We start from the raw sequence: 26,699 nt of genomic DNA, 5'->3' as shown, positions 1-26,699 counted from the left end.
ACCTCGGCCTCCCAAGTGCTGGGATTACAGGCGTCAGCCACCAAGCTCGGCACAAACTCTTTCTTGTCTTTAGAAGAGATTTCAGGATAATCTCTAAGATTTTATTTATTTATTTTTTTTAATGATGCCAGAGAAGTGTACTGCAGTATTATGGGCAGCTCTTTTTGGGAACGCTGTTGTCTATCTTGTTGAGAGGTCGAATCTGAATCAGTTTCTTAATGGCAGTATGGCATCACTTTTGTGCTCAGAATATCAAAAAAAATTTTCATCAAAGAAAGATGAGTTTGTTTTTTAAATTTTCATCACAAGTAAATAAAAGCGTTTGAAATGGCCCAGTTCCTTAATTAGTTCTCAATTGACTCTAAATTTGTATTTTCATAGCTGTCTTACTATAGAGTAAAATATTTAAGTGGCCTTGTATCAGTTATTTATTGCTACATACAAATTTCTCCCAAACTTAGTGGCCCCTGAAGAAGCTCCTCATTCCCTTCCTCCTTGGATGTAGCTCAAGCTTGAGTCAGGCAGCACTTGAGATGCCACAGACCCAAACCAGGTGCAGCTCAGAGCTGGTGAACAATAGCTCTTCAAGTCTACAATTTAAAAATGGCTTCCAGTAAAACTATAGTCGTCCTTTGGTATCCTTGAGAAATTGGTTTCTGGGCCAGGACTCTCATGGATACCAAAATCCAAGGCTGCTCAAGTCCCTCATATAAAAGGGCGAAGTCTTTGCATACAACCTACACACGTCCTCCTGCATACTTTAAATTGTGTCTAGATTACTTATAATACCTAATACAATGTAAAAGCTATGTAAATAGTTGTTATACTGTATTGTTCTTTCATTTGTATTATTTTTGTTGTTTTATTGTGATTTTAAAATATGTTCTATCCTCCGGTTGATAGAATCCAGGGATGGGGAACCAGAGGATACAAAGGGGAACTGTTCACACACACACACACACACACACACACACACACACACACACAAAACGGGGGTGGGGGCAAAAAACGTAATAGGGTAAAAAAGTTGATGACACAGAGCCTGAGGATTTCGTGGTGGAAAAAGTACTACGTCAAGGTGTAGTGAATGGGAAAGTGGAATATTCCCTGATGTGGAAAGGATTTACACTTGCTGACAATAATTGAGAACCTGAATAAAACTTAGATTTTCCTGAGTTAATTGAACTGTTTCTTAATCCTCAAAAACCTGGTTAGGGAAAAGATAGTACAAAAAGAAAATCTTTATCTGATAATGAATCTGATGACAGCAAATGAAAGGGATGTTACTGAGAAACCAGAAGACTTTGCGGGAAGTCTTGCTCCTAAGCAAAGAATTGGTGCCACAGATTGCAGTGAATAATTAATGTTTCTAATGGAATGGAAAGATTCAGATGAGGCCAACTTAGTGCTGGCAAAGAGGCAATCATGAAGTGTCCTCAATTGCAAATTCTCTTTATGAAGAGAGAATAACTTAGCATTCCTGTCCAGAAGATGAAACTCAAAAATTGTTGCACTACAGTATACTGCCATTTAATGATATTGTGTGTGTGTGTGTGTGTGTGTGTGTGTGTATGTATGTAAGTAAAACCTAGGTCTTGATTTTCTTATTAGTGTGAAATATTCCGTTTTTAAAAAAAAAAAAAAAGAGACAAAGTCTCACTACGTTACCCAAACTTCTGGGCTCAAGTGATCCTCCTGCCTCGCCTTCCCAAAGTGCTGGGACGCAGACATAAGCCACCCTTCCTGGCCAGCTGTTTTCTAATGAAATCTATTTTCTACTTAAGAGAGTTTTGGGGGTTGGTTTGTTTTGGGGATTTGTAGGGTTTTTTTCATCAATAGCACTGATTACTTTTGAACAAGTAGAAAAAGCTTTCTATAGCTGCTTCCTTTACCAGAAAAGAATATTTGATTCCATGGTATATTATTTCCTCTGCGTTGGGGAACAGCTTTTCTAAATGTTGGGAACATTTTCCATAATCATTACTCAATCATAACTTGTGTTTAATCTATAATGCCTAAGGCTATTCTGTTTGTGTGTGTGTGTGTGTGTGTGTGTATGTAAATACATACTTACATAGTTGGTGTGTTTTTGTTTTTTACATGAACTAAGACAAAGAGAGCATTTCACAATCATGGGTAAATTCAAGTTTTTTCTGGAATGCCATCATTTTAAGCAGCCCAAGAAATAGATTACCTAAAGTTACAATTTTTCCTAAAGCCACAGTTTTTCAAATTAAATAATTTGTAGTTAGTTGGCCAAGTTGAAAACAATGTAAACAATTTAAATTGAACAATTTAAAGAAGCCAAATCAGGACCTGGCACAGTGGTTCACGCCTGTAATCCCAGCCCTTTGGGAGGCCAAGTGGGCGGATCACCTGAGGTCAGGATTTCAATACCAGCTTGACCAACATGGAGAAATCCTGTCTCTACTAAAAATACAAAATTAGCCGGGTGTGGTGGCTACTTGGGAGGCTGAGCAGGAGAATTGCTTGAATTGGGAGACGGAGGTTGCAGTGAGCCAAGATAAAGCCATTGCACTCCAGCCTAGGCAACAAAAGCAAAATTCTGTCTCAAAAAAAAGGGGGCTGGGTGCGGTGGCTCACACCTCTAATCCCAGCACTTTAGGAGGCTGAGGCAGCGGATCACGAGGTCAGGAGTTTGAGACTTGCCTGGCCAACGTGGTGAAACCCTGTCTCTACTAAAAATACAAAGATTAGCCGGGTGTGGTGGCATGTGCCTGTAATCCCAGCTACTTAGGAGGCTGAGGCAAGTGAATTGCTTGAACCCAGGAGGTGGAGGTTGCAGTGAGCTGAGATCATGCCACTGCACTCCAGCCTGGGTGACAGAGTGAGTCTCTGTCTCAAAAACAAAAAAAGCCAAATCAGAATCCGTAATGTCTATAGCTGTAGTCATATAAATGCAACAGTTTATTTGCAAAATCTTCTAAAAGAAGAAATAATAATAATAATAATTATTATTTTTTTTTTTTTTGAGACGGAGTTTCGCTCGTTACCCAGGCTGGAGTGCAATGGCGCGGTCTCGGCTCACCGCAACCTCCGCCTCCTGGGTTCAGGCAATTCTCCTGCCTCAGCCTCCTCAGTAGCTGGGATTACAGGCATGTGCCACCATGCCCAGCTAATTTTTTGTATTTTTAGTAGAGACAGGGTTTCACCATGTTGACCAGGATGGTCTCGATCTCTCAACCTAGTGATCCACCTGCCTCGGCCTCCCAAAGTGCTGGGATTACAGGCTTGAGCCACCGCGCCCGGCATAAAAGAAGAAATAATTTTATCACCAATAATCTCCCTACTCAGATGAGGAAACCAGACAGATACTGATGTGGCGGCTTCTTTTTTTTTTTTTTTTTGACAGGGTGTTGCTATGTTTCCAAGGCTGGTGTGCAGTGGTATAATTATAGCTCACTGCAGCCTTGAACTCCTGGGTTCAAGCAATCTTTCTGCCTCAGCCTCCCAAGTAGCCAAGACTACAGACATACGTCACCGCACCCATCTAATTTTAAATTTTATTTGTAGAGACAGGATCCTGCTTTCTTTTCCAAGCTGATCTTGAACTCTTGGTCTTCAGTGATCCTCCCACCTTAGCCGCCCAAAGTGCTGGGATTGCAGACATGAACCACCACTCCCTGCCCAATACTGGTATCTTTTAATTAGCCAAGCAAGGCTTAGCTAAGTGGGCATTTAAAGATTCCTTCTAAAGAGCCACTTCTTTACAAAAAGTTGAAATTCTTATCCTGTATTGGCTAAAAAGTCATAATTCATAGAATGTCTTTGCTCATGAAAATAAATCGATGGTTAGAGATGTTGCTGTTTAAGATTGCTGGCATACATGGGTGAACAATTGCAGTGTAAACTCTTGATTTGCTTGCTTTTCCTTTACCTCAACCCATTCATTACATGTAGGCTCAATCATTTCTGTATTTAGCTTACTGGTTCAGAAGAAGCCAGGAAAAACAATAACACTATAGTAATGTTACCCGAGTGTATACTGCTTACTTTCTTGTAGATACTGCTAGATAGCAATCAATAAGTAGCTTTACATTTTTAAAAATAAATGACTTAGTGGCTTAAATAAGAATCATTTATTTGCTCATGATTGACAATTTGGGCTAAGATCAGCTGAATGGATCTTCTGCTAGTCTTACTTGAAATCAGTTAAACAGCTGCAGTCATCTTGTAGCTTCGCCAAGGCTGGATGGCTCACAATGGCCTCACTCACATGGCTGGCAGGTAGCTGAGGCTGTTGTTGGAGCACCTCAATTTTCCTCTAGTAGGCATCTCTAATAGCAGGGCTTGGTTTCTTTCTTGTCACAGTCTTCCAAAAGAAAAGGCTCCAGTGTGCAAGTGCTTATGGAAACTCTGCTTGTATCACATTTTTATTTTTATTTTTGAGATAGAGTCTCACTCTTTCACCCAGGCTGGAGTGCTGAGCCTGATCTCAGCTCATTGGAGTCCCTGTTCCCCGAGTTCAAATGATTCTTCTACCTCAGTCTCCTGAGCAGCTAAGCTTATAGGTGTGCACCACCACGACGAGCTAAGTTAAAATACTTTCTGCAATATAATTTGTGACTTTGAGCCCCAAATCTACCAAACTGGTAGAGAACATTTTGGAGTTCCTTCATTCATAGTTTTTGTTTGTTTATTTTTGTTTTTGAGACAGAGTCTCACTCTGTCTCTCAGGCTAGAGTGCAGTGTTAACGATCTCAGCTTACTGCAGCCTCTACCTCCTGGACTCAAACCATCCTCCCACTTCAGCCTCCTAAGTAGCTGGGACTGCAGTCACCCACCACCATGCCCAGCTAATTTTTGTATTTTTTTAAAGACAGGTTTTTCCCATGTTGCCTAGGCTGGTCTTGAACTCCTGAGCTCAAACGAGCTTCCTGCCTCAGCCTCCCCAAATGTTGGGATTACAGGCATGAGCTGCTGTGCCCAGCCTCATTCCTAGTTTTTTTTTTTTTTTTTTTTTTTTTGAGATGGAGTTTCGCTCTTGTTACCCAGGCTGCAGTGCAATGGCGCGATCTCGGCTCACCGCAACCTCCGCCTCCTGGGTTCAGGCAATTCTCCTGCCTCAGCCTCCTGAGTAGCTGGGATTACAGGCACGCGCCACCATGCCCAGCTAATTTTTTGTATTTTTAGTAGAGACGGGGTTTCACCATGTTGACCAGGATGGTTTCGATCTCTCGATCTCATGATCCACCCGCCTCGGCCTCCCAAAGTGCTGGGATTACAAGCTTGAGCCACCGCGCCCAGCCCTCATTCCTAGTTTTAACAAGTTCGACGCTCTGGGTGGTAGGGGTAGAGGCTCATCCATGTCTATGCGGCCTCTTTAGATCTAGCGTCTTCCTGCTGCCTTTGTGCTGCTTGGGACATGGGAGCCATTTGCAAGGGTTTTTAAAAATCCCATTTGCCTATATGTACATATAGCTATTTGTGGGAGGGGGAATCATGCCATTTTACCAGGCTACAGGGAATCTCTTTTTTAATCTGGATAAAATCCTTCGCCTTTCCTCTTCCTTCAAGGCACTCTGTCAATGCCTGTGTTTCTTGGTGGGGCATGGTGGTTCACGCCTGTAATCCCAGCACTTTGGGAGGCTAAGGCATGTGGATCACTTGAGATCAGGAGTTCAAGACCAACCTGGTCACCATGGAGAAACTCTGTCTCTACTAAAAATAAAAAATTAGCCAGGCTTGGTGTTACTCACCTGTAGTCCCAGCTACTCACCTGTAGTCCCCACTACTCAAGAGGCTGAGGCAGGAGGTGGAGGTTGCAGTGAGCCGAGACCACACCACTGGACTCCAGCCTGGGTGACAGAGCGAGACTCTGTTTCAAAAAAAATAAAGAAAAATTCTTTTTCTTGTTTTTATCCTCTCTTTAGAATCCTCTGCATTCTCCTTAGAGTTTAGGCTTTTTGAAAAAAAAAAGTCCCTGCTGGAAGTATCATTTGTACTTTCCACCCTGTTTTCATTATGAATTTCTATGTAATAATGGACCTCAAAACCTAATGGCTTCAAGAAACCACAATTATGCAGCTTGGGCAGGGTTTCAGGGAACCTGCCTTGCTTCCCATGCTGTCAGTCTGGGCAGTTGAAGGTTAGAGGAGTCACTTTTGAGACAGCCTGGCAACTTGGTGCTAGCTGTTGGCTGGGAACTCTGCTGGGGCTGTTGGCCAGGGGCCTTGGGTCTCTTTCTCATGCCTCCCCTCCTGGTTAGGCTGAGATTGTTACAGAGAAGTGGTTCCAGGGTAGTCAGACCTCTTACATGGTAGCTGGCTTCCTCCAGAGGACAAAGTGGAAGCATGTAGGCCTTCTTAAGGTTTAGGACTCAAACTAAAACAGCGTGATTTCTGTCATACTCTTATTTAAAGCAGGTCATGAAGCCATCTCAAATTGAAGCAGAAGGGACTGCACAGGGCAGGAATATGGGAGGCATGGTTTTTTTGGGGCCACTAAAATAACACTGACAAAGTTCTGGAGCAAGAAAGCAAAGACCCTGCTATTCGCTTTTTTCTCTCTTTTCTTTTTTTCTCTTTCTCTTTCTCTTTCTTTTTTTCTTTCTTTCCCTCTCTCTTTCTCTCTTTCTTTCTTTGAGATGGAGTTTCACTCTTGTTGCCCAGGCTGGAGTGCAGTGGTGTGATCTTGGCTCACTGCAACCTCCGCTTTCTGGGTTCAGGTGATCCTCCTGCCTCAGTCTCCCGAGTAGCTGAGATTACAGGCATGCACCACCACACCTGGCTAATTTTGTATTTTTAGCGGAGATGGTTATTCACCATGTTGATCAGGCTGGTCTCAAACTCCTGATCTCAGGTAAACCACCTGCCTCGGCCTCCCAAAGTGCTGGGATTACAGGTGGGAGCCACGGTGCCTGGCTGAGCCTGCTATTTTCTTGAATTAGGGTGGGGAGTTGGTGGATGGTGGGTTAAGGGAAAAATGAAAGAAGAAAAACAATGTTAAAATATGTTAAAATCTCAAAAATATATCTCTAGCCACATAGGCCTTTACCATCTTTCTCCTAATACATTAGCTTTAACTTCCATGTCATTTAAGGAAATGACTTTGAATGAAACATCTTAAAATGTTTTTCTTTACCTGTTTGATTATGCTTTTATTTTGATTGTAAAGCACTGATTATTTTTCCTTCAAAAATCCATGTAGGTGATTTTTTCCTTATATATGAAAAATTTCCTCAAGGACCTAAAAATAGAAATCCCATTTGACCCAGCAATCCCATTACTGGGTATATATCCAAAGGATTATAAATCATTCTACTACAAGGACACGTGCACACGAATGTTCATTACAGCACTGTTTACAATAGCAAAGACCTGGAACCAACCCAAATGCCCAACGATGATAGACTGGATAGGGAAAATGTGGTACATATACACCATGGAATATTACGCAGCCATCAAAAACGATGAGTTCACGTCCTTTGTAGGGACATGGATGAACCTGGAAACCATAATTCTCAGCAAACTGACACAAGAACAGAAAATCAAACACCGTATATTCTCACTCATAGGTGGGTGTTGAACAATGAGAACACATGGTCACAGGGAGGGGAGCACTACACACTGGGGTCCATTGGGGGGAAATGGGGGAGGGGCGGGGGGGTGGGGAGGTGGGAAGAGATAGCATGGGGAGAAACGACAGATACAGGTGAGGGGACGGAAGGCAGCAAACCACACTGCCAAGTGTGTACCTATGCAACAATCTTGCATGTTCATCACATGTACCCCAAAACCTAAAATGCAATTAAAAAAAAAAAAAAGAAAAAAAAATGGTACTTAGAATTTACTGAGTTGTTAAACTGCTAGTACCTCTACAAACACTTTACATTTTCTTGTTCAGTTTGTTTCTACACTTTCATATTTATATCACGAAATATTTCATACATACAGAAGAGTATATGTAATCTAAATGTCTGTGAAAACATAAACACATCTGTAGCTACCATTAACTTTAAAAAGAGCATTACTGATACTTTAAAGACCCCAGTAAGCCTCTTCCAGAATGACATCTCCCTACTACTGAAGTAATCTCTACTCTGAAATTTGTAGGTATTTGTTTTCCTTCTGTTTGTAATAGATTATTTAGTTTTTGAGTTTTTGAACTGTATATACATATATACATTCTTCTGCTCGTTTTTTTGGTCATCATATCTGCAAAATTCAATAATGTTGATGCAAGTTACTGTAGCTAATTTTTTAATTCTCGTTTTACTGCTATATAGTATTTCTTGATATGAGTACACCAGTTTTTCCATTCTCCTATCAATGAACATTTAAATTATTTCCAGGTCTTTGGTTTCTTTGTCTGTCTTTTGCTTGTTAGAAATCAAGCTTCTATGAGTATGTGTCTGTTGTATTCTGATGTTTTTATCCAGTGGATATAATATTGCATAGGTTATATATCAAGTGTCATAGAATATGCCTAGTTTACACACTTACCTGATAATGCCAAATTATTTTCTGGCAGTATAGTAGAGCTGCTGTCCCACTGCCTTGTCAATACTTAGGAGTGTTTTATTTTGAAAATTTTTGTCAGTCTGGTAGATGTGAAATAGTATCTCATTGTGGTTGTAATTTGCACCTACCTCATTATAAATAAGATTGAGGATGGGCACGGTGGATCACACCTTTAATCTCAGCACTTTGTGAGGCTGGGGCAGGCAGTCAACTGAGATCAGGAATCGAGACCAGCCTAGCCAGCCTGGCAAAACCCTGTCTCTTTTAAAAATTCAAAAAATTAGGCCGGGCGCGGTGGCTCAAGCCTGTAATCCCAGCACTTTGGGAGGCCGAGGCGGGTGGATCACGAGGTCGAGAGATCGAGACCATCCTGGTCAACATGGTGAAACCCCGTCTCTACTAAAAATACAAAAAATTAGCTGGACATGGTGGCTCGTGCCTGTAATCCCAGCTACTCAGGAGGCTGAGGCAGGAGAATTGCCTGAACCCAGGAGGTGGAGGTTGCGGTGAGCCGAGATCGTGCCATTGCACTCCAGCCTGGGTAACAAGAGCGAAACTCCGTCTCAAAAAAAAAAAAAAAAAAAAAAAAAAAAAAAAAAAAAAATTCAAAAAATTAGCCAGTATGCTGGCCCCTGCCTGTAATCTCAGCTACTTGGGAGGCTGAGGCATGAAAATTGCTTTAGTCTGGGAGGTGGAGGTTGCAGTGACCCAAGGTTACACTATTACATTCCAGCCTGGATGACTGAACAAGACTCTGTCTCAAAAAGAAAAACAAAACAAAGAAACAAAAAAAGAAATTGTGCACATTTTCATATGTTTATTTCCTAATTGTGTTTCCTCTTCTGTGAAATGATTATTCATGGCTTGTGCCTTTTTTCTTTTTCTTTTCTTTTTTTTCCCACACAGGGTCTTGCTGTTGCCTGGGCTGGTATGCAGTGGCACAATCAGGCTCACTGTAGCCTCAGCTCCTGACTCAAGGTATTCTCTCACCTTGGCCACCCAAGTAGCTGGGGCTACAGGTGTGGACCACCACATCTGGCTAAATGTGCCGGTTTTTTGATGAAATTACTTGATTTTTTCTTGTTGATTTTTTAAATGTTCTTTATATATTGTGGATACTCAAATTTCTCTGGTTATGTCTATTTAACATCTTTTCACAGCTAGTAATTTATAATTTCCCTTTCTTTGTGAGATCTTTTAATGAATGGTAGTTCTTGGTCTTCATACGTTTGAACTTATCAAATTGTTCCCATTATGATTTGTACTTTTTGGTCTCTTTTCAAGAATTCTGCTACTACAAAGACATTTTCAAATTTAATTTAATTTAATTTATTTATTTATTGATTTTGAGACAGAGTTTTTGTTCTTGTTGCCCAGGCTGGAGTGCAGTGGTGTGATCTCAACTCACTGCAACCTCCACCTCCCGGATTAAAGTGATTCTCTTGCCTCAGCCTGTCAAGTAGCTGGAATTATAGGCACCCACCACTACGCCTGGCTAATTTTTATATTTTTAGTAGAGACGGGGTTTTGCCATGTTGGCCAGGCTGGTGTTGAACTTCTCAGGTGATCCACCCACCTTGGCCTCCCAAACTGCTAAGATTACAGGCATGAGCCACCGTGCCTGGCCTCAAATTTTTTTTTTGAAGATTTAAATTCCAGGCATGGTGGCTCATGCCTGTAATCCCAGCAGTTTGGAAGGCTGAGGCAGGCAGATCACCTGAGGTCAGGAGTTCGAGACCATCCTGGCCAACGTGGCAAAACCCCATTTGTACGAAAAATACAAAAATTAGCCAGGCATGGTGACACACATCTGTAGTCCCAGCTAGTCTAGAGGCTGAGGTAGGAGAATCATTTGAACCTGGGAGGCAGAGGTTGCAGTGAGCTGAGATTGTGCCACTGTACTGTAGCCTGGGCAACAGAGACACACTCTGTCCCAAAAAAAACAAAAGCAAACAAACAAACAAAAAAAATAAAACCAGCCCTTAAATTGTGCAAAGTTGATTTTTATGTATTATACTAATAGGGGCTCCAATTTCATTTTTTTTCAAATTGTCTAAACATTATTTATTGAATAGCCTATGTTTTCCCTGCTATATTATGTGCAACCTATTGTTACATACCAAGTTTCCATAAATGCATTCCTCTGTTCCTGGATTGTCTGGCCTGTTTGGTTGGTCAATTATTTATCCTCTCTACTAATACTACACTTCCTTAATTACTTTAGCTTTATTATATTTGGATATCTACCGGAGCAAACCACCTCATCTTATTCCTTTTCAGGAGTGTCATGTATTTGGTTTCACTTTGTTTTTTATGCCATTGCTGCCTTAAAGTTATGTGGTTGTTTTTTAGGTATCACTTTTGATAATTTCCTCCTCTTTTTGCTCAGTGTTTTCTCACACAAGAGACACTTAGAACTGTGGTCAACTATGTTTCCATAATAGCAGCACCTGAGGTTCAATAAAAATCTGAGTACAGAAGCTTTGTAAATTGACTAGTATTGCTTTGTAAATTGCTGAGCAAATGCTTAGTTGTGGTTGGAAAGCTGCTGTTTGTTTCCACATCAAGCTCATTATCAGATCCCACAACCTTGATATTTCATACTGTTCATAATTATCCTGTGCATGCTAGTTCAGTTACAGCACTAATAGACCAGGTTCCCTAACAACACAGAAGGGCCAACTTTTAAAATCAATGACTACTTACATAAAAGTTTCTCCACCGGGCGCGGTGGCTCAAGCCTGTAATCCCAGCACTTTGGGAGGCCGAGGTGGGTGGATCACGAGGTCGAGAGATCGAGACCATCCTGGTCAACATGGTGAAACCCCGTCTCTACTAAAAATACAAAAAACTAGCTGGGCGTGGTGGCGCGTGCCTGTAATCCCAGCTACTTAGGAGGCTGAGGCAGGAGAATTGCCTGAGCCCAGGAGGCGGAGGTTGTGGTGAGCCGAGATCGCGCCATTGCACTCCAGCCTGGGTAACAAGAGCGAAACTCCGTCTCATTAAAAAAAAAAAAAAAAAAAAAAAAGTTTCTCCTTCTTGGCTTTTCATGGCTTTCATCCAACTGAACTAAATAGGAAAACATGATTCTGCTAATTTTGCTTGCATATATATACACATGTGTGTGGCAAAACTTTTCAAGATGAGTAAAATTGGGAACTTATCCCCTGGCCCCAAATTATAAAAGTAAAATTGACCCTCTGTACTAGAATAATGTATGGCTTTATCCTGTGACTTCCTCAACCCCCTTCTACTTCAAACTGAGAAGCATGGCTATTGGAAGTCAGAAGCAATAAAAAAATTTTGTAAGTGGGTATGGCATAATAAGATGCATTAATGGATCAAATGCAAGGTATGTGAAAAAGAGAGTAGTTAAGCCAGTCTCCAAAATCTGTGGCTCTGGGGAAGTATTGTGTATACTTGCAAATTTAGGCTAGCCAGCATCTCAGTCCCTTCCTATGTTTTGGTGGATTCCCCATCAAGTAAATCTAAGGGGAAGACAGAGCCCACCTCCCACTGAAGGTGTGGCTGAGATGCCAGATGCTCCTTTTCCTGGTCTCCCCTGCAGTGGAAATGCATACACAAGAACAAGGCTCAGTCTATCAGAGATGAAAGGGGAAGCAGCAGAGGCAAAGGGAGGCACATGTCCCTTAGGGTGGAATAGTGTTAGCTGTGCAAGGGACAGGTAGCAATGGTATCCCCATGGAACCAGTTTGTGATTTTAGCTATACTTCTGACTATGTAGCTTTCAAGTCAGATTGGCTAACCTCCCAGCAAAGCCACAAGCTACCCAATTTCCTAGCCACAAATACTATTTCTGCTTTTAAAGGAGCCATAAGTGGTTTCTTTTCCTTGTAACTAAAAACCCTGATTTATCCACTAAGGACTGATATTCTACTGTGAATGTGATGATAATAATAACTGTCATTCATTAAGTGAGTGAGGCACTTATTTCAATGAATTGTTAGATGAACATTCCTGTTTTGGAAGTGAGGACGTTGGGATATAAAGGACAAATTATCACGCCGGGTGTGGTGGCTAACACCTGGAATCCCAGCACTTTGGGAGGCTGAGGTGGCAGATCATTTGATCTCAGGAATTTGAGACCAGCCTGGACAATATGGTGAAACCCCATCTCTACTAAAAATAGAAAAATTAGCCAGGCGTGGTGACACACAACTGTAATCCCAGCTACTTGCGGGGCTGAGGCAGGAGCATCACTGGAGCCTGGGAGGTGGAGGTTGCAGTGAGCCGAGATCACACCATTACACTCCAGCCTGGGCAACAGAGCAAGACTCCATCTCAAAACGAACAAATAAATAAATAAAATAATAATAATAAAATCTAAGTTTATTTGGCTCCAAAGCCAGGACATTATGAATAACCTCATCTGGGGTACATAAAATAGGAACTGAGCCATTTTTACATTAATTCAGCTTTCTCTATAACTTTTATATATGTTCACAACAAATCCTCAACTTTTCTTGAAATCCTCTGAAACTATGTATAGGACTTAATGCTGACATATTAAGATGTATCATTGCTTTGAAAAAATTATCATAGTGTGGTAAGGACCATAAATCAAGTTCAAAATAAATGCTAATGTTTGTTAGTATTGTTTGAAATTTGGGTAAAATTAGTTAAGTTTTTTCTGAGTTTCAGTTTTAATAGACCTTGTTTTGGTCAATTAGAATTGAAGACAAAGTGCTTTATCAGTAAATACACTGAGCTTTTTCTCAGATGGTATCTATTACCAGAAACATTAAGTACTGTGGTTGGTATTTTTCATGCTATTTTAAATAATTAAAGTTCCCTAAAATATAAGGATGAGGAATTTTAATATTTGGAACACGCTGCTAGAAAATAATGTAGTGCTTGCCAATAAGAGGGTGGCTATGAAGAAATGAAACTGATTATCAGAAAAGAAACTGAAACTGTGGTCTGTAAGCCTAGAGAAGAAGCACTCAGAGGAGGGGTGTGTTATAATATTTTTATTTGCACAGCACTAAAGAGGAAACATGGTGTTAGGGACAAGTAAATTGAGCTGGGAGTGAGGACCTGTGCTCCCAAGTGCCACACCTAATCGCTTTGTAGCTTGCTGTGCAACAAAGGGCAATTCAGGGAACACTGCACGCAAGATTAAAGAGATAGATTAAAAAAAAATAAAAGGCACAACACCAGAAATAACTGTGACACTTTATTAGAAGTATTCATTCATTTATTCATTAATTCATTTAGCACTTGTCCATCAAAAACCTACTGTGGGCCAGGCACTAGGGCTTCAGGGATGTACAAGAAAAAGGGCCCCAACCAAAGAGCAAATGGTCCAGGGAATAATGACTGGAGACTCTGCTCTGGTCTCCAGCCTCCCTAAAGTACTGACATCGGTACCTCCCTTCAACAGGATTCTCTCTCCTCTTTCTTTGGTCCTACCCAGGTCTTTTCTTCTCTACCAATCACCTCCTCAGACCCTTAGTTTAACTAACTGGCTCAATTGAAACATTATTTCCCCCAAATAAGAGCTTCCTGTCCTGCATTGCCCTCTCCACCCCATCTTCACCTATACCCGAGCCAGAATGATCTTCAGAAACCTCAAACCCTAAAAATAGGATTGCATTTCCCATTCCATAAATAAAGTGAACATAGAAACAATACAAATGTCTAAAATAGGCTGGGTGTGGTCGATCAAGCCTGTGTAATCCCAGCACTTTGGGAGGCTGAGGCGGGTGAATCACTTGAGGTCAGGAGTTCAAGACCAGCCTGGCCAACATGGTGAAACCCCATCTCTGCTAAAAATACAAAAATTAGCTGGGCATGATGGTGTGCACCTGAATCCCAGCTACTCAGGAGGCTGAGGCAGGAGAATCACTTGAGCCTGGGAGGTGGAGGTTGCAATGAGCCAAGATTGTGCCACTACACTCCAGCCTGGGTGATAGAGCGAGACTCTGTCTCAAAAAAAAAAAGTATAAAATTAGTAAAACTATATACAACCTGCTCTCCAGATATTCTTACCCCTGGGTAATCTAATGTAATCTATCATCTTTATGGTGGACATAGCTGTGTACCTATCAACTTTTGCATACACATTCATAGTTTGCATTGTTTGTACTTTCGGAAGTCCCTGAAGTTCCATGGTCCCCAGATCAAGAGCCTTGATTCTAAAATTCTATTTATTCCTGAATAAAGGAGACGGATCCTGGAAGGCCCTGGAGTCATCTTAAAGATTTTGTACTTTGTTGGAACTCAAGAGGCTCAGGCAGAGGATTGCTTGAGTCCAGGAGTTTGAGGCTATAGTGAGCTATGATCACGCCACTGCACTGCAGCCTGGACGACAGAGTGACACCCTGTTTCTTAAAAAAAAAGAGATCTCTATTGTACAACATGGTGACTATAGTTATCAACAATGTATTGTATTCTTGAAAATTGCTAAGAGAATAGATTTTAAGTGTTCTCACCTGAAAAATGAGAGTATGTGAGGTAATACATGTGATAACTAATTAGCTTGACTTAGCCATTCCACAATGTATGCATGCTACAAAACGTGTTATACATTGAATGTTTACAATCATATATATTTAATTTAAGTTGTATGCAGTAAGTATATACAATTTTTTTTTTTTTTTTTTTTTTTTGAGACGGAGTTTCACTCTCGTTACCCAGGCTGGAGTCCAATGGCGCGATCTCGGCTCACCACAACCTCTGCCTCCTGGGTTCAGGCAATTCTCCTGCCTCAGCCTCCTGAGTGGCTGGGATTACAGGCACGTGCCACCATGCCCAGCTAATTTTTTGTATTTTTAGTAGAGACGGGGTTTCACCATGTTGACCGGGGTGGTTTCAATCTCTTGACCTTGTGATCCACCCGCCGCAGCCTCCCAAAGTGCTGGGATTACAGGCTTGAGCCACCGCGCCCGGCTACATACAATTTTTATTTGTAAATTAACAAAAATATAAATAAATGAAAATATATTTTAAGTAAAAATAATAGAAAATAAAAATAATAGTATAAGAAATAGAAGAGGTCATGATTGTATTATGAACAGATGTGAAAGACTTTTAGGGATGATATTGACAGATCCTGGATAAAAAAGTGAGGAGAGGGCCAGGCACAGTGGCTCATGCCTGTAATCCCAGCACTTTGGGGGTCCAAAGGGGGTGGATCACAAGGTCAGGAGTTCAAGACCAGCCTGGTCAAGATGGTGAAACACCGTTTTTACTAAAAATACAAAAATTAGCCAGGCCTGGTGGTGGGTGCCTATAATCCTGGCTACATGGGAGGCTGAAACAGAGAATTGCTTGAACCTGAGAGGTGGAGATTGCAGTGATACAAATTTGCACCACTACACTCCAGCCTGGTCAACAGAGTGAGACTCTGTCTCAACTACAACAACAAAAAAAAGGGTAAGGAGAAGTAGGAATCACAGATGATTCCCAAGATCAGGATTTAGGCAACTGGGTAGATGATAATGCTTTCATTGAGCTGGGGAGAAAAGTGCTATTACTGTAATAGAAGGGATGAGCACAGTACAAAAGATGGGAAGAGAGTGCCACAGGGATCCTCAGGAGACTTCTGCATTTAGAAAAGGAAAGAGGCCGGGCGCGGTGGCTCAAGCCTGTAATCCCAGCACTTTGGGAGGCCGAGGGGGGTGGATCATGAGGTCGAGAGATCAAGACCATCCTGGTCAACATGGTGAAACCCCGTCTCTACTAAAAATACAAAAAATTAGCTGGGCATGGTGGCACGTGCCTGTAATCCCAGCTACTGAGGAGGCTGAGGCAGGAGAATTGCCTGAACCCAGGAGGCGGAGGTTGTGGTGAGCCGAGATCGCGCCATTGCACTCCAGCCTGGGTAACAAGAGAGAACTCCGTCTCAAAAAAAAAAAAAAAAAAAAAAAAAAAAGAGGAAAGAGATTCTCATCATGAAAATAATAAGTATATAAGGTAATACAGTATATTAATAAGCTCAACTTACCCAGTCCAGTATGGTATGTATATATATTTTGAAACATCCTATTGTATGTAATAAATATATATAATTTTTACTTGTAAATTTAAAAATATGTGTTATTTTCAAAAGCCTAATTCCACTCTGATAATCAAAAACAGAAGAAAAAGCGACAAGGAAAGAGAAACTTTATTTGCCGTTAATGTAAGGGTGTCAGGCTTCTTTCTGAGGAAGCCAGAAAGAGTGGCTCAGCAAATTCAAAACACAATTATTTAAAGAGAAAGAGAGGCAAAATTATCAGGGCACTAAGTTTACATCAGCCTGTTGAAGGTAGGGAAAAAAGCCACTTACTCATACAGGTATCATATATGCAAATATCATTCATGTTAGCCAGGCACAGTGGCTCAGAACTGTAATCCCAGCACTTTGGGAGGCTAAAGTGGCTGGATCATTTGAGCCTAGGAGTTCGAGACCAGCCTGGGCAACATGGCAAAACCCCATATCTGTAACAAAATACAAACATTAACCAGGTGTGGTGGCATGTATCTGTAGTTCCAGCTACTGAAGTGGGTGAATCACTTGAGCCCAGGTGGTCGAGGCTGCGGTGAACCATGATTGTGCCACTGCATTCTAGCCTGAGCAACAGAGTAAGACCCTATCTCCAAAAAATTGAAAAAAAAAAAAAAAAAAAAAAAAAAAAAAGATCGTTCTTGTCTTTAGACACCAGCATAGCAAAAGTCAGGGATAGTATTATTTAGTGAATCCAGGTTCACTGCAAATTTTTAAGGGTTTATGATCATTATTGTTATTTTGAAATGGAGTCTTGCTCTGTCACCCAGGTTGGAGTGCCGTGGTGGGATCTCGGCTCACTGTAACCTCCACCTCCTGGGTTCAAGTAATTCTCCTGCCTCAGCCTCCTAAGTAGCTGGGATTACAGGCGCCCCCCCCCACCACGCCTGACTAATTTTTGCATTTTTAGTAGAGACAGGACTCCACCATGTTGGCCAGGCTGGTCTCAAAGTCCTGACTTCAGGTGATCCGCCTGCCTTGACCTCGCGAAGTACTGGGATTATAGGTGTGAGCCACCGGGCCTGGCTAGGGTCTATTATTTTGAAGACCAGAACAAGTCAGGATGACCCTATTCTTTTAAGTCTTTCTTAAGAGTGTGAAGTGGTTTTATTTTGTTTCTAACTATAGTATGTGATGTGCTCAATCATATTGGAAGCAGAACAAACCTGAGTTTTGCTTCTATAGGAGATTATCAATGGCCTGGGCATATGGAGAGAAGGCAAGGAGAGAAGGAAGGAGGGACTGAGCATACAGAGGCATAGAGTTAGGTGTTCATGGCACGCATGTGTGACAAACTGTTATGGGCGCTCCTATTAGTCTGTGTCATCACTCAGGTGTCCAGGCCTTATTAGATCACACAGCAGACTGGTCCGTAATTTCTAACCTTTCATTTGGGTTATAGCAAGTATAAACTGTTATTGGGGCTCCTATGAGTCTGTGTCATCACTCAGGTGTCGAAGCCTTATTAGGTCACACAGCAGACTGGTCCGTAATTTCTAACCTTTTATTTGGGTTCCAAATGAAATATTGATGAGGAATCTTTGCAGTACTTAGAGAAGGTAAGCTGAAACTCAAGGGAAATCCTATTCAAATGGTTACAGAAAGGTACTGTTTAGCTCAAAGAAGATCACTTTCTTAAGGATTTAACAGTAGTCCAAGTTAAAAACCTCAGACTTCATCTGCTGGCAAATAATACATAAGGTATTTCTAGGCTTCTCTAGAAAGAAAGAGTCAAAATCTTCAGGAAATCACTAGCTGCTGCAATATCAATCAAATTAAAACTCCACAATTGGCAATAGATGGGGAATTTACACATGGGCTCTGTAGAATAGCTAGACTTTGAAGCCCTGATCTTCCTTTTGGGATCTTTTTCTTTTGCTATTACTGCCAGCTCCTTTTTCATAAACTCTATTACTTTTTTGTGGTGTGGAGTGAGGGGAAGGAGTGGGAGAGGATCTCACTCTGTCACCCAGGCTGGAGTGCAGTGGTGCAATTATAGCTCACTGCAGCCTCGACCTCCCTGGGATCAGGTGATCCTCTCACCTCAGCCTCCCTAGTAGCTGGAACTACAAGTGTGTGCCACTTGTCGTTAATTTTTGTATTTTTTGTAGAGATGGGTTTTTGCCACGTTGTCCAGGCTAGTCTCAAACTCCTGACCTCAGGCGATCCACTCACCTGAGCCTCCCAAAGTGCTGGGATTATAGGCGTGACCCACCAAGCCCATCCACTATCAGCTTTTATGAACACAACTCCCCACCTTAATTTCTGGCAGCATAGTTGAGACCTTGCTGGGTGTTCAGACTATAGTATGCATAAGAATAACTTGCACTGTGTGTTTAAAATGCAAATTCCTGGCTGGGTATGGTGGCTCACTCCTGTAATCCCAGCACTTTGGGAGGCCAAGGCAGCTGAATCACTGGAGGTCAGGAGTTCAAGACCAGCCTGACCAACATGGTGAAACCCCATCTGTACTAAAGATACAAAAAATTAGCCAGGTGTGGTAGTGTGTGCCTGTAATCCCAGCTACTCATGTGGCTGAGGCAGGAGAATCACTTGAACCTGGGAGGTGGAGATTGCAGTGAGCCGAGATCCACCATTGCACTCCAGCCTGGTGACAGGGTGAGATTTCATCTCAAAAAAAAAAAAAAAAAAAAAGTAAATTCCTTGGTTCCACACCCAGATATTAATGTTTTGAATTAGTCAAATATAAGACTGAGAATGGATACGTTTAACTATTTCTGTGTGATTCTAGCGGAGACAGTTCAAACACCACATTTTGAGAAACACTGACCTAAACGGGACAGAATATAGAAAAGAATATATTGAAGCCAATCTGAAAAGGCTACATACTGAATGATGTCAAGTATATGACAGTTCTGGAAAAGGCAAAACTATGGAGATAGGAAAATGATCAGTGGTTGCCAAGGGCTGTGCAGAGGGAAGGATGAACAGGCTAAAGCACAGAGGATTTTTAGGGCAGTGAAATTATTCTGTCTGATACCATAGTGGTGAATACATGTCACTACACATTTGTCCAAACCCACAGAATGTGCAACACGAAGAGTGAACCCTTACGTAAACTATAGACTTTCGTGGTTATTATGTGTCTGCATAGATTCCCTAATTGTGACACATGCACTGCTCTGGTGGGCAATGTTGAAAACCGGGTAGCTGGCATGTGTGGGGGCAGGGGGTAATGAGAACTCTCTGTACCTTCCTTTCCATTTTGCCATGAACCTAAAACTGCTCTAAAAAACAGTCTCTCTCTCTCTCTCTCTCTCTCTCTCTCTCTCTCTCTCTCCCTTTTTCTCTGTCGCTCAGGCTGGAGTGTGCAGTGGTGCGATCTTGACTCACTGCAACCTCTGCCTCCCAAGTCTCCTGCCAGTCTCCTGCCTCAGCCTCCTGAGCAGCTGGGATTACAGGTGCAAGCCACCATGCCCAGCTAGTTTTTGTACTTTTAGTAGAGAGGGGTTTTTACCCTGTTAGCCAGGCTAGTTTCAAACTCCTGAACTCAAGTGATCTGCCCATTTAGGTCTCCCAAAGTGTTAGGCATGAGCCACGGCAACCGGCCCATAATCTAGTTTTGAAAAGAAAATATATAGATGGTCTGATTTACAACACAGATCTGACTCATTTGCATGTTGTAGTCCTTGTGGCTGGATGGGCAGAGATCACCTTCCCTAACAGTGAGTAATGCCCTCAAATCCTCAAATGTCTCCACTTTTTTTCAAATATAGTTCCAAGACAGAGCCCAGAAAGAAACAGAAGTTATCCCTATAGACTAAATTTCCATTTCTTACCTAAGTTTCACTTTCTTAAAAGAGAAATAATCTGTTCTCTGGAACTGTATATAACTCATCCTCCCCTTGTAAGGCAATTGGCCCGTTTTAGAGTTAGAATGCAGCATCTCCACACAAGATACACAGCTCATATAGCACATAGGTCATTTAGCCATCCACGACCACTATGAATTATGAAAATTAAGGATACTTTATAATTGTCGCATTCCCCAAAATCCGATTTTTCAGTTCTAAATGTCCCTTAGTCAATCTAAGGCCAGGCACAGTGGCTCATGTCTGTTATCTCAGAACTTTGGGAGGCTGAGGTGGGCAGATCACTTGAGGTCAGGAGTTCGAAACCATCCTGGCCAACACTGCGAAACCCCGTCTCTACTAAAAATACAAAAATTAGCTGGGCGTGGTGGCATGCACCTGTAATCTCAGCTACTCGGGAGGCTGAGGCAGGAGAAAAGACAAAAAACGGAAGAAAACAAAACCCACAAAGTTAATTCAAGCTGACCTTTGCCAAGCCTAGGTCAGTTCCTCCTCACATACAATAGTCTAGCTTGATGTGAATCTGACTCCTATAATTGCCCCCTGCTGTCCTGTGGGACATAACTCCTGATACTTCTGAGATGTGACCTGGACAATGAATACTTCTCCAAAGGAAACAATAAATTTGCAGAGAGATAAAACTGCCTAAATCATGCTGAATATGTGGCACAAAAAGAACCAAGCCCTCCCCATTCCCAGTCATATATATAGAAAGTGCAGACTTTTTCAAGACAGTTAGCAGGAACAAAATATGCACAAAACATAAAAACATTCTGTTTTCGTGGTTTTGTACTTCAGTTTTGTATTCGATGTTTCCTGCTTCTGCAGCTGTTGGGTGTATCCCTCCTCTTGTTCCGGTGATGTAAATTAAAAAAAAAAAAAAAAAAAAAAAAACCTTCTCAAAAAAGAATAAAGAAATACACACACAAATGTACAACGTCTCACTGAACATTTCAGATTCTTAGATCCCCGTTATGTCAACGTTTTTTGTTTTAGAGAATGCGTTTGCCTTAAATGTGCAAAACCAAATCTGTCCAACCTCGTTGCTTTTGTGGAACAAAGGAAGTATACGCTAGCGTATTGTCTCCAGCTTTGCTAGTCTAAGAGAAAAGCTGCTTGTAACTCAAAGCCAAATCCTCAAGGTGTTCTAGCTCAGAGCCAGCCACAACAGGAAGGGGAAGTACACAATATCTTAAACTTCACGTAAATTTTGCTGTTCTCTCCTTATGTTCCTACATCTCTCACACATCTTTAAATCTTCTCACTGGGTAGAGCCTCCGTGGAAATGCAGGAAACAGCTTCTGGATATCCGAGGGAGGGGTCCCCTTAGATTTTTCCACAGCGGCCGAGCAGCGTCCTATCTCCATACAAGTCCCCATTTTCCTCTGCTCTGGTTGAAATTTTCACGAAGTCCTCCTCTGGAACTACAGACCTACTGAGCTTTCTCTACGGCCTTCTACACAGCCAAGTTACTTTCCCCAAACAGGACTCTTAAATTCTAATCAGGGCTTGAGGAACTCTGCCAGCAGTCAGGCTGTGATAAACAATGTTTTCAACAGGACACAGAAAGGCCAGCAGAACGTTTCTAACCAAACATAATTAAAGCTATAATGTAGTTGGGGAAAAAAAAAAAAAAAAAAAACCATTCCTTCCTAGAAACACTGAACAAAGGCCAAACCCTATTTTAGAAAAGCCCCTCCCTGGCTGGGTGCGGTGGCTCAGGCCTGTAATACCAGTACTTTGGGAGGCCGCGAGGGGTGGATCGTGAGGTCAGAAGATTGAGACCAGTCTGGCCAACATGGTGAAACCTGTCACTACTAAAAATACAAAAATTAGCTGGGCATGGTGGCAGGCACCTGTAATCCCAGCTACTCAGGAGGCTGAGGCAGGAGAATTGCTTGAACCTGGGAGGCGGAGGTTGCAGTGAGCTGACATGGCGCCACTGCACTCTGGCTTGGATGACAGAGTGACTCTGTCTTGGGTCAGGGGGCAGGGAAGCCCCCCCCCACCCCGCTCCATGTTTCTGAGATATACCATGACCAGTCCTCCTCACTACAGCAAGTACAATAATGAGACTATTTTCTGTAGGTAAGGCCTGTGGTCTTGTCTTTGGTGGGTGAACTTTAACTGGCTTTTATTAGCTCCGGGTGGCATTTTCAATTCTCAGCGTGGTTGCCCCATAGAAGCCTCCTGACCCTCCCTTCCCCTAAGAGCCACATTTACCTACTTGACGGGACTCCCCATGTTCCTTTTCTCTGCCCCAGGATAGAGGTCGCCTTCAGGAAAATACCCAGATAACACTGTTCGCGGCTCCCAGTTATCCAGTTACTCCTTTCTCTCCTCTCACAGATTGAGAGCATCCACCACAGGGCGACTTTTTTGTCTGTCCTGCTTATCGCCCTACAACAGGGGTTTTTGCTGGACGTGCCAGCCTTTCCCAGCCCTTCCCAGCCCTCCACAGCCCCCCACAGCTAGTTTTGTTTCTAGCCTGACTCAATTCCACATCTTTCCTCCCTCTCCTTTAAATGGACAATTTCAAGTAACCAACTGTTTCACTTCTCCGTATCCCTCTGCCAGGATGTGAGGTATGAAGATGCGGGTGTGAGAGCAGATCTAAAATTCCTGTTCAAGGATCCAAATAACTTGGACCTTGACCCTCCTGGTGCCTAGAAAACCAACTCTCTCCAAGAGATCTACTCTCATCTTCCCTACTCCAAAGCTGTCAGATACCTATGGAATCCATTTACAACCATTCCGTTTCTCTCCCAGTATGTTGGTAGAATTTTGCATTCTTTATCTTTGCCTACAAGATACTTCCCTTAAGAGCCTGGGCAACTAACTTAGTCTCTAATTTGTGGAGAATAGATTCTCTTTCTACTTCTAAGGCTGAAAGATAAGAAGGGAGTAATTTTCCCCACCATTCCATCCCTCTACCGGGACACTGGTCTACAAGGTAGTTTGTATCCTCTTTTCAAGTTCCCTAGGGTGGACCCGTGTCTTCTAGCAAACAGACTGGCTTCTTCAGCACTGACATTTTCCTCTTTTCTCAGGAGTGGAAAGAGCTGTGGATGGAAGACTACTCAGTACTCTGCCCTCCTCCACAAGGAGCTGTCCCCTCCCCTTAATAGGCAAACAGCTCAGGGCCATCCCCATTTGTTTCTTAAACCTGCAGGTTTCTGGCGGGTGGAGTCTCCTGCTTTAGAACGAATGATACATTTCTCCCAAGTCAGATTTTGCAAGGTCTACAGAGGAGAGATGATTCCACTATCACAACCCTCTAACAGAATGTTGATGGGACTGGTCCCCCGCTCACTCAGTTGCTTGATATGAGGCATTTTACCATCGCAACTTTATCCAACATCCCCTGCCTCCACCACACCGCGCCCATAATTAATATACAAACCCCTGGCAACTTCACTGACTAACAATCCGTGTCATTTGCAGCTTCTTTTGCTCTAGTCACCTTACCATTTGGTACCATTCTTCAGCTTCCCGGAAAATCGCTTGACTGCATTAGTACGTTTTCATGCTGCCGATAAAGACATAACTGAGGCTAGGAAGAAAAAGAGGATTAATTGGACTTACAGTTCCACATGGCTGGGGAGGCCTCAGAATCATGGCAGGAGGTGAAAGGCGCTTCTTACATGGCAGTGGCAAAAGAAATTGAGGAAGAAGCAAAAGCAGAGGCCCCTGATAAACCCATCAGATCTCATGAGACTTATTATCAGAATAGCATGGGAAAGACCATCCCTATGATTCAATTACCTCCCCCTGGGTCCCTCCCACAACACGTGGGAATTCAGGGAGATAAAATTCAAGTTGAGATTTGGGTGGAGACAGAGCCAAACCATATCATTGACTTGGATATCTTGCTAATTCCTATGTCCTCACAATTCTTTTCATTGATTTCAAGTTGTTTCCTCGGGAAATCTCTCTTTCTCCTCCTGAAAAGTTTGACCCCAAGTAACACCATGTAAAGAAAAATCTAATATCCATGAAAACCAGCATGGTACAATAGTTAAGAACTAAAGTCAGATTGCCTGAATTCGGATTTTGCCATTTAGTAGAGAAGTTTTCCATTTGCCAGGAGAACTGAGTAGATGTATTTAACCTTTCTGTTTCTCAGACTATCAGTGATCAGGTAGATAAAAAGCAAATAAATCACGGAAGACCTTAGTAATTGATAAGATAGAGCTGGTTGATAATATGCCAGTCAGTTTACACATCCTTCAAATTGAATATGCTTTCCTTTCAATTACCCATGAACATTCACTAAAACTATTAGGCCATAAAGAAAAGCCTCAGCAAGGTCCAAAGGAAGGAAATAGTGAAGACAGCATTCTGTGATTACAATGCAATAAAACTAGGAATTCATAAAGTTTGGGGGTTGGAGGGATGGGAATTCCTTCTATGTGAAAATTCAAAACTATTTTAAGCAGTTTTTACAGCAAAGAGAAACCACTAACTGAAACTATAGAAGATGAATACGCAAGACATAAAACATGTGATATACTACTAAGGAAGAACCAGAGGAAAATGTATAGCTTTAAATACTTATTTAAAAAAAAAAATTAAGAATCTAATCAAAATTTAGGGGAAAAACAAAATAATAGAAGCAAAGCAGAAGGAGTAGGTTAGTAAAGAAAAAAGCAAATGTTTAGTAAGTTAGGGAACAGAAGGACAGAAGTGTTAAGTTAAACAATTTTTTTTTTGAGACCAGGTCTTGCTCTGTCACCCAGGCTGGAGTGCAGTGGTGTGGTCATGGCTCACTGCAGCCTCAAAGCCTCAATCTCCTGGGCTCAAATGATCCTCCCACCTCAGCCTCTGAAGTAGCTGAGACTGCAGGCATGTACCATCATGCCACCAAAATTTTAATTTTTTTATTTTTTGTACAAACATGATCTCACTATGTTGCTCAGGTTGGTCTTGAACTTCTAGGCTCAAATGATCCTCCCATCTTGATCTCCCAAAGTGCTGGGATTACAGGTGTGAGCCATCATGCCCGGCCAAAAAAAAAGGCAATGTTTGGGGATGGAAAGCACAGAATCCCCAGGGGGTCATTGAGAGTGATGCTAATGGAGCCACTTTGGTTCTACTCCTCAATTCCCATTCCCACATGTCCCTCCCACTGGGGACACAGCTCCATAAAGAGTCTCTGATTTAATAAATGTGTTGCAGCCTATGGAATGATTCCTTCAGAGAGTTTCCTGGAAGCTGGCATTTCAGTTGCACCTTGGGATGTCTGTTCCAACATTCTAGAAAGCCGTGATTTGGCCAGTGGATCTCATGGTCATAAGTTCACTCCTGTCTTTCCTTCACTGCTCAGATGCTATGTGTATGGAATTCCATGTTTGTGGACCAGGCATACCATGAACCCCAGGTAATGGTGAGGGTTGGGTCTTTTACAGGCAGAAAAGGCAAACTTTTACTCAGTAGAATCTCTCCTCGTGAGGATGAAGTGCTGGTCCTTCAAGAGTGGAAGAGGCCTCATGAGTCAACTTGCCACCAAGTAGCCAGTTGGTTTCTTCAAAGGACAGTGCTGTATCCGGGGCTCAGGTTGGTCCCTACTGCTGAGGAATATGGACATTTACAAGTAGCAGTAATTAGATCCCTTTTGGTGAGTGGAAGTCCTTGCTATGGGGCCCACACATGGCTTCCATCTCTGACAGCCATTCCACCCAGGTGCCCGTCACACCAGTTCGATCCATGTCAACTGCTGAGTGCTTTTGTCAGTGCCTCTTACATTGTAGATGTTTTCTGGTGGGTATTAATGTATGACAAAAAATTCTTCACACTTTGTGCCCGCTCCCATGTGTTCATTCACATGGCTCTATCCCAGATAATTTATTTTTCTTTTTTTTTGAGAAGGAGTTTTGCTCTTGTTGCCCAGGCTGGAGTGCAGTGGTGCAATTTCGGCTCACTGCAACCTCTGCCTCCCAGGTTCAAGTGATTCTCCTATCTAGGCCTCCTCAGTAGCTGGGATTACAGGCATGTGCCACCATGCCCGGCTAATTTTGTGTTTTTGATAGAGACAGAGTTTTACCATGTTGGTCAGGCTGGTCTCGAACTCCTGACCTCAGGTGATCTGCTTGCCTCGGTCTCCCAAAATGCTGGGATTACAGGTGTGAATCACCACACCTGACCTTACCCCAGATAATTTCATCTCCTATCTTTCAGTTAGTGCTTTGCCTTCTAGGTCATAGCCTGATGGTCAAGTCATGGCAGCTGCTCAGCAATCTATGTCTTCTTGTCTCAGGCCACTTCTCCTTCTACTTAAAGTGTATGGTCACTGTGTGCTCTGCTCACAGTTCTTGCCTGGTAGGTGGTACAGGCTTCCAGGGCACCCTTCAACATGACCTCGCTGAGCAGGAT

At 42.3% G+C, this 26,699-nt stretch overlaps 1 pseudogene; it reads left to right on the top strand.

The window, feature by feature from the left end:
* The first annotated feature begins 124 nt into the window (after positions 1 to 124).
* On the top strand, positions 125 to 22,997 carry LOC101048823 (chromobox protein homolog 3 pseudogene; annotated as a pseudogene).
* The last annotated feature ends 3,702 nt before the right edge of the window (positions 22,998 to 26,699 follow it).

The sequence above is a fragment of the Saimiri boliviensis genome, chromosome 13 (assembly GCF_048565385.1).
Source record: "Saimiri boliviensis isolate mSaiBol1 chromosome 13, mSaiBol1.pri, whole genome shotgun sequence".
NCBI lineage: Eukaryota > Metazoa > Chordata > Mammalia > Primates > Cebidae > Saimiri > Saimiri boliviensis.
The sequence above is the reverse complement of the archived record's forward strand: the minus strand, read 5'-3'. Positions and strand labels throughout refer to the sequence as shown.